This window comes from Kogia breviceps, chromosome 8 (genome assembly GCF_026419965.1).
Source record: "Kogia breviceps isolate mKogBre1 chromosome 8, mKogBre1 haplotype 1, whole genome shotgun sequence".
NCBI classification, from domain to species: Eukaryota; Metazoa; Chordata; class Mammalia; order Artiodactyla; family Physeteridae; genus Kogia; species Kogia breviceps.
Genome location: NC_081317.1, coordinates 23646323 through 23659385, shown reverse-complemented (window position 1 = coordinate 23659385; position 13063 = coordinate 23646323). Strand labels below are relative to the sequence as shown.

Here is a 13063-nt window from a genome sequence, read left to right as displayed (position 1 = left end):
TTTTAATTGATTCTTTACCATGTCTCTGCCCCCCCTAATAGCAGTGCTAAGGACAGGACGTGTTTTATGGGAACAGTCACCCCGAGCTTAATTTGTTGTTGCGTAGTAGACGAGACTGTTTCCCAATGAAATTAAATTAGTGTCGTGCCCTGAGAGTTTCTTCCTGATCAAGTGTGCTCTGCTGATTATTGGGAGTGCAAACCTTGATAGCCTCCAATTAGCACTGATGCGATTCCGGGGAAAACTTACTCCCTGTTCCTTGCCAGTTGTAGAAAAACATTTTGGTTGAGAAGAGGTGTGCCACAGAACTCTGTTCCTTGAGTTCATTTACTTTTCTCTTGCTTCTTGGATCACAAGAAAGGGCTGAGCCACATGCCCTTATTACAAGCCATTTAAAGTACCTCACATATATTATCTCATTTTGTCCTCATGATAACGTTGCAAAGAGGGCAGGCAAATATCATTATGCCCATTTTACAGATAAGAAAACTGAGTCCCAAATAGCTTTGCAACTTGAGGAACCACCAGTAATAAGCACCAAGCAAGGACTAGAAAGCAGATACTTTTTTTAGTAGTTACCCTCTTTCTTGGACAGTAGCCAAGACTGCTCTACCTAGAGCTTACTGCAGTAGAATCTCTGCCCCCCAACACAATTCGTTTATTCATTCAATCAACAAACACTTGGAGTGAGTATGAATTTAGGGCCTCAAAATTCAGATCTGTAAAACAAAGGTAGATTTATTTTTAAACTTCAGGTAAATTCTCTCTTGGGTCCTCATTCCTCCTGGTGGCAGAAACTTGTCAATTCTAGGTTTTCTCTGCCAGCTCAGGGAATTTCCCCCTCCTCCCTTTTCTTCTGTAGTTGTATATAAGTTCAGGCCATTGGAAGGTTTGTGTGTGTGTGTGTGAATGTGTGACAGTGTGTGTGTTATGGAGATGGTAGACACATATGGCCTTCTGGGGTCTTGTTACTCTGATTGCTATTGAAATGTGTGGCCCATCTGGTCTTCCAACATTTGGTAAATACTAGCATTTATTGCTAGGTGATTTTTTAAAAACCCTGCTCTTGAGGCATCTGTAGAACTGCTGGCTTGCCTTCTTTCATCTAGCTTCTATGTCCTCCTTGTAAGTATGAAAGACACTTGGCTGCCCTCTTGAGCTACTCTGAGGATTTGGGGGAATTTCATAGGACTCTCTCAGGCCTCTTGGTCTAGCCTTGTCATATGTCTTTTTTACTGGAAGCTTCTCTCTCCTACCCTATTGTGTGTTGGAGTGGGGAGAGGAGACTGTTTCCCCACCTCCTCAGGTATCACCTGGTGTGAGGCACAGGTCTCCTGTGCCCCTGGATCTACCAAACCAACCTGGGTGTATCTCATTTCCCTGACTACACACATATCCCCTCACCCTGGCCTTACCCAAGGGAAGGAGGGAGGGTGGGCTGAGGGGCATAAACAGGGACGTTCTCCATCATCCAAGTGTCTGCTCTGCTGTCCAATGCTCTCCTCTAGAGCAGGTAAATTTTACTTCCTCTGGGTCAGGGGCTGGGATGGGGGTGGGGAGGAAGGATTGGCCCAGCAAGTATTCGTCCAAATCTATTATCTCTGCCGGGAGCTCCGCTTTTGAAGGTCAAAAGTTATGAGTTAACTTTTTTTGTGTGTGTGGTACGCAGGCCTCTCTCACTGTTGTGGCCTCTCCCGTTGTGGAGCACAGGCTCAGCGGCCATGGCTCACGGGCCCAGCTGCTCTGCAGCATGTGGGATCTTCCCGGACCGGGGCACGAACCCGTGTCCCCTGCATCGGCAGTCGGACTCTCAATAACTGCGCCACCGGGGAAGCCCTAACTATTTTTATTCTCTCTTCCTTGAAGCAGTAAAGGTGGAATGTCTTAGCTGTCTAGGCTGGGGGGCGAGCAATGGGGTACACATAACTCTGTGTGTGTGTGTGTGTGTGTGTGTGTGTGTGTGTGTGTGTGTGTGAGAGAGAGAGAGAGAGAGAGAGAGAGAGAGAGAGAGAGGAGCTGTTAATGCCTCATAATATTACCCTGAGTGCCTCATAATATTACCCTGAGTTTGGTCATTTTTGCCTAACATGTTCCAGATTCTCTGCCAGATGGGGAATATAGAGGTGAGCCGACTATATCCCTTGCCTAAGATGTTTACAGCCTAGTGAGAAAGTCAGAGACAAGGAGGTTGACCCTAAGGCGAGATGCAGGCTGAGAGTGGTGTGCCATATTTAAACCAGTGTAGTGTGCTGGCTGATTGGAAAGATGTATAAGGTGCCACTTGTACCCTTTCCCGAAGACCCAAGCAAAGACTTTACAATTCTACAGTTTCCCTGTTATCCAAGCTATTTGGTGCTCACCACTTCGGGTAACTGATCTGAACTAAGATTTAAGTGGAAAGCAAAAGGAAAATTAATAGTAAAACAATTATAATTTTGTATCTATGATCTCACAGGACCTTCTCCACCTCAGTGAGAGATTGTAGGGTTATCTCCACATGGCCCATATAGAGCCAGGGTTAGTTAATAGCATCTTCTAGGTATCACTGCAAGCTGAGAAACATTAATTTGGCATTATGAAATAATCTGAAGCCGGGCCCAGCTTCCAGTTCTGGTGGGTGTTTGTCTGTTGGCTGTTGTGCTACATGTCTTTGGCTTGTGTGTGGACGGTGGGCAGGCATCATGGATCAGGTAATGCAGTTTGTTGAGCCAAGTTGGCAGTTTGTGAAGGACTCAGTTCGGCTGGTTAAAAGATGCACCAAACCTGATAGAAAAGAATTCCAGAAGATTGCCATGGCAACAGCAATAGGATTTGCTATAATGGGATTCACTGGCTTTTTTGTGAAATTGATCCGTATTCCTATTAATAACATCATTGTTGGTGGCTGAATATCTTTTAGAAAAGTGTTTTTCATCTTGGGGATTGGTGAACAAGTAAGGATTTGAGACACTCATGGAGTAAAAATTTGCCTATATGTTTTGTGTTTTTCTTTCATTTTTTTTCTTCCAAGATGTTTTCTATTTGTAAATTAAAATAATTTCAAAATTTATAAAAAGCAGTAATTTCAACTTTTACTTCTGTTTCTCAAAAAAACCTAAAAGAGTATATGTTCATTACATACAGCAAATTCCCTCCTCTTCTTTCATTTTCTCTTTTCTCCTTCTCTCTCTTCCTCTTCCCTTCCTATTTGTCCTGTCTATCTATCCATCCATCCATCTATCCATCTATCATCATCTGTCATCCATTCATCTGTCTCATGACCAGCTTTGCTCTTTTCCCAGTCCAAATTCCCACCCCAGATCTCTCAAACTGAGCTGGCATAGTCTTTTGGAAAAAAAAAATAAACATTTTCAACCATTTCCTGTTTTAGTTTCCTCTCTTTCTCTTTCTCCTTTTCTTTTTCCTCTCCTCCAGTCCAGTAGCAGCCTGTCCTTTTAAAAATGAATCTAAGTATTACGTTAGCTACATATTATAGATCTAGAAAAAAGTCTGGTGAAGACAGAACCATCCTTAGCACGCTGGGGGTGGGGGTCGGGGTGATGGGTTGATGGGAAAAAGGCAGAGGGAAAGCCAAGGAAGCAAAGACCGTTTTCCTTAGTGGGTGGAGAAGGGGATGTGTTATTATTTGCAAGTCTATTTTTTTGATTCCTGTCAAACTCTTTTACAGATGGAGAAACTGAGGCCTGGAGAATAAAATAAGCTGCCCAAGGTCGCACAGCTGGTAAGTGACAGAGCTGTGGTTTAGATCTGGATCTTTGACATTAAATGTTCTTCCTACTCACAAATGGAGTGAATTCCCGGTTTCTCCCATAATTCAAACGAGAGGAAAATTCAAATAACAAAGATTCTCTCCCCACCCCTCAAAAGTAGTAATGGAGAGGACAGTTAATGGAAAAAAGATGCCAGGTCTAGCATGAGAACTATGGTTTGTTGGTTCCTTGATATGGAGATGGTAATGGCCACCCATTGCCAGAAGGGAGGCAAGAATCAGGAGAGGCAACAAGATGGAGGGAGCTGAAGGCCTTGTGAATTAACAGTATTGGAATTACATGGGTTCTGAAGTTTGTGTTTTAAGTGTCAGCCACAGGGAAACCTGAGAGATCTGGGTTACTGCTGAAGAAAAATATGTTACACAGTGAGAACAGAAAAACCCAGTACTGTTTCCTGATTACTGTATTGTATAGTACATGGACCTTATAAAAAAAAATTAAAACGTATAGCAGAAAGTGAGCAGTCCATGTAATATCCCAACTCACACACCCATAGAAGTCCTAAGAAAATCTTCATATTTTTTCTATACAAATACTAATATGGTGGTAAAAATAGCAGAATATCATTCACAATCTGTATGAAATCTTACAATCATATAGGTTCCTTTACCTTTACCCCTTTATGTTATAGGTATTGTGATTACATCTACATACATTGAAAACCCCATCAGACAACTCTGTCATTACTGCTTTAAACAGTCATACATATTTTAAGGAGCTTAAGAAATGAAAATTAGTATCCATTTACTCAGATTTTTACCATTTTTGTTGTTTTTCTTTCATTCTTAAAGTTGCAAGTTTCTCTCTGGTATCAGTTTCCTTTCGCCTAAAGAATTTCCTTTAGCATGTATTTTAGAATCTGTCTACTGGTTACACATTCTCTTAGATTTCCTTCATTTGAGAATGTCTTTATTTTACCACCTTCATTCCTGTAAGATATTTTCACTGGATATAGACTTCTGGGTTGACACTTGTTTTCTTTCAGCACTTTTAAAGATGTTCAACTGTCTTCTGGACACCATGGTTTATGATGAGAAATCAGTAGTCATTTGAATTATCTTTCCTCTAAAAATAATGTGTTATTTTCCTCTAGACTCAAGATTTTAAAATATGTTTTTCTTGGTACTTAGTAGTTTTATTATGATGTGTCTGGGCATGGTTTCCTTTGACTTTATCTTGATTGGGCTTTACTGAGTTTCTTAGATCTGTAAATTGATGTCTCACCAAATTTGGGAAATTTGGGCCATTATTTCTTCAAATGTTTTTATGTACCAATATCTATTCTTCTGGGACTCCAATGGCATGAATGTTAAACATTTTGATCTTGTCCCACAGATCTCCATGGCTCTGTTCATTGTTTTTCAGTCTTTAGTCCCTCTATTATTCAGACTGGATAATTCCTAGTCATCTGTTTTCAAGTTCACTGACTCTTACCTCTATCATCTCCATTCTGCAATTGAGTCCATCCAGTAAATCTTTTATTTCAGATTATATATTTTTCAGTTTTAAAATGTCCCTTTTAAAATAGTTTCTATTTCTCTGCTGAGAATGTTTATCTTTTCATTCATTTCAAGACTATTCTCCTTTATCTTATGGACCATCGTTATGATAACTACTTTAACATCTTTGCCTGATATTTCCAACATCTGGATCCTCTAGGAGTTGGCATCTTTTGTCTCTTCCCTTGAAATTTTCTTCTTTTGTGTATGCTGGGTAATTTTGGGTTGTATTCTGAACATTTAAAATATTATGTCATGAGACTCTGTGACCTATTAAAATCCTCTGGCAAATGTTGATATTTATGTTTCAGCAGACCTTATTAGGTTCAGACTGCAAAATCTGTATCCCCTTCTGTGGGTGACTTTTCCAATGATAGTTTTCAAACTGTTGCTATGGTGTTTGGGGTCTGTCCCATGTTTGTGCTACTTAGGGGTTAATCTGAGACTTGAGTGGTGGCTTAAATCATAATTCAGTTCTCAAAGACTTTTCCATGGTGTTTTGTATCTGTCTTGTGCATTCACAGCTCAGAGTTAAGTCTGGGCCTTGTGTAGGTTTATACACAGAATTAGAAAATTCCTTTTTCTGGCTCTTTCCTCTCCAGGATTCTTCTCTGTGATCTAGCCCATAGAGGACTCATGATCCTCTGCTCAGAAAGATGGGGTTTTACTTAGGGTTTTATCTGTCTGTATCCTTGCTGCTATAGCACCCCTCCATGACTGGGACCCACCCTCAGGGCAAAGAAGCAAGAGAAAAAAAGAGAAAAAGAAAACAGGGATTCCTCACATACTTTTGGGAGTACAGGGGCCTCTTTCCCCAATTATCCTGGTCAGAGAAACAGAGTTCCTATTGGAGTTTCAGCTGCCTGCACTGCCACCACACAGTTCCATGACTGCGGCTTGTCTTCAGGTCAAACCTGGGGAGCTCATCCCTGGACAGGTTGCTGCTGCAATTGTTTACTTCCCTTCTTGTCTCTTCTGTTTACTTTTCAGAGTCCTCAGATAGTTGCTTTTTATATCTTGTACATTGTTTTTAGGTGTAATTAGAGAGGGGTAGGCTATTTGTGGGCTTTATCCATCTTGTGTGGCCCCAGAAGTTCTTATAATCCTTTTAAAGTTTCATCTTTTTACTTTTAAATCTTTGCTCCTTCTGGAATTAATTTTGATGTAAGGAGTAAGGTAGTACACTCTTATTGTTGTTGTTATTATTATTATCCTAGGAAATCTTTGGTAGGTGAATAAATCAGGAGCCGTAGTGGGAAGACCACGGGATTAGCAGTTGCATCAGTCTGGGTTCACATGACTCTATCACTTACAAATTCGTGACCTTGGGCATAACCTCCCTAATCTCAGCTTCCTCATCAGTACAGTAAGGATAATGAATAGTATCTGCTTCACAGAGTTGCTGTGAATATTAAATGAGATAATGCTAGTAAGTTATTTTGCACAGGGTCTGGCACTTAGTAGGGGAATTAATAAATGTCAGTTATCATGACTATGATGATGGTGATAATTATTGTTGTTATCTAAGTAACAAAGACAAAGTCATTACACTTGAGAGTCAGATGCACTGAAGGCTTAGGGGGATGTTACTTAGTCACAGTACATATGTCAAATCATATAGAAAGCTGCTCTCTGTCCCAGAACATGTGTGAGGTCTGAATCAGTGACATGGATTTGAGTTTGTAGGATCAGGAAATGTGACTGGGAGATGTAGGTAAAACATTCATAGCTCCCTAAGTTAATGTTTGTAGACAAGGAAAATGAAGAGTCCTACATTTTAGAAAATGGTGTTTTACAAATTGGAATCAGAATCATCTGGTCTACTTGTTAAGATGTAGATTCTTGGGCCCCACTCCTGACCTAAGAAATTAGAACTGTGGGCAGTGCCTGGGAATATGCATTTAGCAGGCTCCCCAGGTAATTCTTTTTTTAAAATAAATAAACAAACAAATAATTAATTAATTTATGGCTGCGTTGGGTCTTCATTGCTGTGCGCAGGCTTTCTCTAGTTGCAGCGAGTGGAGGCTACTCTTCGTTGCTGTGTGGGCTTCTCATTGCAGTGGCTTCTCTTGCTGAGGAACACGGGCTCTAGGCACGTGGGCTTCAGTAGTTGCAGCATGTGGGCTCAGTAGTTGTGGCTCACGGGCTGTAGAGTGCAGGCTCAGTAGTTGTGGCACACGGGCTTAGTTGCTCCGTGGCATGTGGGATCTTCCCAGACCAGGTCTCGAACCTGTGTCCCCTGCATTGGCAGGTGGATTCTTAACCACTGCGCCACCGGGGAAGTCCCAATGAAGATGTTTCTGGATGAGATTAACATTTGAATCAGTAGACTGAATAAAGCAGATTGCCCTCCCCAAAGTGGTGGGCATTATCTAATCTGCTGAAAGCCTGAACGGAACAAAAATGTGGAGTAAGGGAGAATTTGCTCTCTGCCTGACTCTCTTCAAACTGGGACATCTGTTTTCTCCTGCTTTTGGGCTCAAACTCAAACCAGAACTTACACCACTGGTTTTCCTGGTTCTCAGGCCTTCAGACTCAGATTAGAACCATACCATTGGGCCTCCTGGGTCCACATCTTGTCAACTGCAGATCTTGAGGCTTCTCAGCCTCCACAATCGTATAAGCCAGTTCCTTATAATAACTCTCCTTGTATATGTGTGTATATGTGCTTTTAACTATATGTACTTTTTTTTTTTTTTTTTTTTTTTTTTTTTTTTTTTTTTTTTTTGTGGTATGCGGGCCTCTCACTGCTGTGGCCTCTCCCGTTGCGGAGCACAGGCTCCGGACGCGCAGGCCCAGCGGCCATGGCTCACGGGCCTAGTCGCTCCACGGCACGTGGGATCTTCCCGGACCAGGGCACGAACCCGTGACCCCTGCATCGGCAGGCGGATTCTCAACCACTGCGCCACCAGGGAAGCCCTATATGTACTTTTATATATATTTAAATATATATTTATATTTATGTAATATATTTTATATGTTGCACATATATTTACATATACTGTGTGTGTGTATGTATATGTATATATACACATATATATATATGTAGTGTGTTTCTCTGGAGAGCCCTGCCTAATGCATCTTCCTCTCTAGTTCCTCTGTGTCTTCCTGGCCCATCCCCTCCCTCCATGCCCAAGTCCCTTGCTTTGTCCCCTCAGTCACAGCAACCTGGTTCTCAGTACTGCTCCCCCTGTCCTATCACTCACCTGCTTAGATTTCCATGACTCCCTGTGGCCTTCAGGAGGAAGTCCCAGCTTTCCTAGGCCGGCCTGGGGAGCTTTCTTTCTTTTTTTTTTTTTTTTTGACATGGACCATTTTTAAAGTGTTTATTGAATCTGTTACAATATTGCTTCTGTTTTATGTTTTGGTTTTTTGGCTGTGAGGCCTGTGGGATCTTAGCTCCCCGACCAGGGATCGAACCCGCACCCCTTGCATTGGAAGGCGAAGTCTTAACCACTGGACCGCCAGGGAAGTCCCCCAGGGAGCTTTCTTACCAACCACTCCAGCCTCTGCTCCCATCACCTGCACTCACCCGTCCCTGACTCTCGGCCCTGATTTGCGGCAGCAACTTAAACTGCTTATATGACCTGCTTCATGTTTCCCTGCTGTTGCTCATGCTGTCCCTGCTGCCTGGGATGCCCTCACCCTCCAGACGTGTCTGGCTTACCTGCTAACCCCAGTTTATCCTTTACGACTCCACTCAGTCACCACCTCCTCCAGAATAGTCCCTGACCCGACTTAGCCTGCATTAGCTGCTCCTCCTGTTGTTCCGTGTTTCCCTCTGTTGTTTCTCTTATCAGATGTGTTATAATTACCCCCCCCCCCCCGCATGTGTCTGTCTTCCTCGCTGGGTTGTAAGCTCCTTACCTTATTTAACTTTGTACTCCTAGACCCTAAAATGTAACTGGTACTAAATATATGTTTGTTGAATGAACAAAACCAAGTTTTTGTAGAAGGGCCTCTTTAGTACCAGCTGTCAAACTCTTCTCATACCACCTACCCCAGTGGCTCACATCCAAGTGGTTTCCACCTGGATCTCTGCTTATCACCTCTTTCTGCTGCCTTCATGGACCCCTGGACCTTGTACTTCGTTTGGACTTTGGCTTGTGGTGATTATTTCCTGCCTCTGCCTTCTCACTTTTACTGATCTTCTGGTTTGGACTTCTGTGTCTTACCCCTTCCAGTAAACCAATGATCTCCTGTCATCTGGGGCTACTTGAACTGCAAGACCCAGCCTTCTCCGTCTCATCTATCTTGTCACCTCAAACACCCCCCTACCCCTGTCATCTTCAAATTCCATGTTACACTTCCTAGATATGAAATATTATTATTTAATAATAATATAAAATATTAAAAACAATTTATATAAAATATAAATTATTAAAAATATAATAAATAAATTTTATTTTATAATAATACCATGAGAAAAACGTCCTTCATAACAAAACAACAACAAATCTGCATTAGTGTGGTTATGTGAGATTTACAAGGTGCTTTCACACAATTTATTTCATTAAATCCTCATAACCACCTCATATAGTGGGTTATTATCCCCATTTTACAGATGAGGAAACTGAGGCTCAGTGTAGTTAAATGAACTGCTTGAGATCTCATAGCCAGAGAATGACAGAGCATGGACCTTAGATGAGATCCTTTGACTCCAGAGCTTTGAACTCTTTGGAGTTCGCCGTGGCATTAAAAAATGAGCTTATAGCTGATGAAAAACAGAAATATCTGATTTTAAGCTTGAAAACATGCCCTCTCAAAATCCATCTTCTATACTACTGTTAGCATAATTTTAAAAAACCTTAAATTCTTAAATTCAGATTTCTTCCCTATTACAATCCTTCAGTGGACCTTGGTTCCTCATCCAGTTACCTGGGGTTCTGTTGAACCCCTGACCTCAGTCTTACCCTATGTTTTAGCAATCTCTACCAATTGCCTTGCTCTAAAGGCCAGTGGTGGTCCATGCCTTGCTGTTCTTTGACCTAATTTCCCACCTATAGTGCATCTGCCTTTTGCCTGGCCAGTACCTCCTTCCTTTCTAGCTCAGGTATCACCTCTACTCTGGACTCAACAGCCCCATCCCCCCCATCCTCACTCTCCCTACTACCTCCTCCTTCATAGTGTCATGGAGTGAGTCACACGCTTTTGTTCCAACACCTCTAACCATTTGTGGTGTTGTTTTCATTATCTGTCTGCCTCCCTCTGAAGACCTTTATATTCCTTCAGGTTACAAATAAGGCCCAAGTTCTTCTGTGTTTACAGACACAGCACGTAGCACAAGTCCAGCACAGAGTAAAAGACAGTGGATGTTTATAGAATGGATAGACAGATGGATAGTTGGAAGGATGGATGGATTCATTTTTAGAAGGATGGATGGACGGCTGGATGGTTGGATGGATGGATGGATGCATGCATGCAATAGTGAACTTCAGGTTGTCCTTTCAAATCCAGGTCTTCTTCTTCTTCTCTGTTTTCTCCGGTGGCAAAGTAATTAAACATTTTTAGTAGAATATAGAATATAGGATTAACTTCTTTCCCCCTTAGAATAGTATTCTCATTGAGCTGTAGAGGAAATACAAAGTCACCTCTATCAACCCCCTGCCTTCAGACCTGGCAATGGGCCAGTCGTTTTACTCTTAGATTGTATTAATAACATTCCAGTTGGTAGAAGGAACCCCTTATACTGAACACAAGTACACCTCCCTGAAACTACTACTGCACTTGGGTCCACTTTTGGCTTTTTGAACCAATTTAGATGAGTAATCCTCTTTCACAGGGTAGATTTCAACATATGAGATCATGGCCTGCCTTATTCAAGACTCTGCTGCAAGTGACAGAAAACTCAGTTTAAACCAGGTAAATTAAAAAGGACAGTTATTGCCTCCTATGAGCCACCTGCAGAATGGCAAGGATGGAACTGTCCCCACAGTTGACTGGCCCTAGGCACTCCATCTCTCCATTTCTCAGCTTGTCTTCTATTTGTGTTTTGCTCCATTATTTCAGTTTCTTCCAGATGGCTGGGAATCCAAGTATGACCATCTCTACCAACACATCCTTTAACTTACAATCCAAGGGGGAAAAGGCAGAAACCCTAGGGCAGGGCTTTGATTGGTCTGGTTCAGGTCATGTGTCTGTCCCTGTGGCTAGAAGTCAGGGTACTGCAGTTGAAACTGAAACTATGCACCTCAGGTTGGGACTTGAACCCATGTGGCCGGGACTCGAACCCGGCCCAAAGCCACAGTCTTCCAACTGAGATCACGCACCTGGTTTCAGGACTTAATGAATTTCAGGTTCTTGATGTCTCATTGCAGAAAGAATTCATTGAGGGGCAAAGTGATAGGTAAGAAGTGGATTTATTTAGAGAGAAACACACTCCCCAGACAGAGTGTGGGCCGTCTCAGAAGGTGAGAAAGGCACCAGGGTATGGGGTTGTCAGTTTTTATAGGGGTGGGTCATTTCATAGGCTAATGAGTGGGGGGAGTATTCCAGTTATTTTAGGAAGGGGCGGGGATTTTCAGGAGTTGGGCCACCGCCCACTTTTTGATCCTTATGATAGGTCTTGGAACTGTCATGGCACCTGTGGGTGTGTCATTTAGCTTGCTGTTGTGAGAGTATACTGAGGCTCAAGGTCTAGTGGAAGTTGACTTGTCCGCCATCTTGGACCCATTTGGTTCTAATCAGTTTATGTCATGTCCTTGGGCTATGTCATTCTTTCAGAGGCTGTGCCCTGCCTCCTTCCCTCCTGTTTCAAAACCCCCCTCCAGAATCACAAGGAATAATAGGAAAGGAGCAGGTCCTCTACAAAGCAAGGGAAATAGTTACCAGAATAAGGAGGCAAAGGATTCTGGTTAGACCAAAATAGGGCCTCTGCCACACCCTGCATTCCTTTTACCTTTATACCTTAAGATTTTGAAATGTGAGATTTGAGTGCAGCCCAGACCATCCTAGGTGCCCCCTAGATATGCTCAAGTTTGTCAGTATCCCACTCACAATGTGACCCTCTTCCCCCAGTGGAACCCTGAGGTACGTACGCACTGTTCCTCGAGTGATCTGATCTGCACAGGACACAGCACATTCCTTGGGTTCCTTGTTTGGAACGTGATCATCCCAGTGCCAGGTGTACAGTGCGTACTCCAGAGATAATGAATGCCTAAAAAGATAACCATGGGGCTCCCCTGGTGGCGCAGTGGTTGAGAGTCCGCCTGCCAATGCAGGGGATGCGGGTTCATGCCCCGGTCCGGGAAGATCCCACTTGCCGTGGAGCGGCTGGGCCCGTCCGTGAGCCATGGCCGCTGAGCCTGTGCGTCTGGATCCTGTGCTCCGCAACGGGAGAGGCCACAGCAGTGAGAAGCCCGTGTACCGCAAAAAAAAAAAAAAAAAAAGATAACCATGATTCTCAAGCCAATCCTGCCTAAACATTTCTCCCAAAGGCAAATAAGGCAGCTGTTTTGCAATTGGTAAAATATAGCAAAAGAGACACAACCAGTTGCACTGAGAATGAGGGAGCGTGTGGAGGCTATGGCTTGGACACCTCACCAGGTGTGCCTGGCACCCCTGCTTGGAGGGAGGGCTCTGTCCTCCTCTAAACTTTCAGTTCACTGGAATGAGCTGCTCCTCCCCAAAGGCAGCAACACGAGAAGATGAAGATATTTACAGAATAAAAACAAACCCCCCAAAAAGGCATGTCCTTTTCCTGCCTTAGAACTTTGGCTTCAAGGGACAGAAAATTCAAAATGACAGTGACCTAAATGTGAAGGACTGTCTTTCATTTAAACCAGGTGCAGAGGT

At 42.9% G+C, this 13063-nt stretch overlaps 1 pseudogene; it reads left to right on the top strand.

Moving 5' to 3' along the window:
- Positions 1–2681: 2681 nt before the first annotated feature.
- Positions 2682–2888, top strand: LOC131761442 (protein transport protein Sec61 subunit gamma pseudogene; annotated as a pseudogene).
- Positions 2889–13063: the final 10175 nt, after the last annotated feature.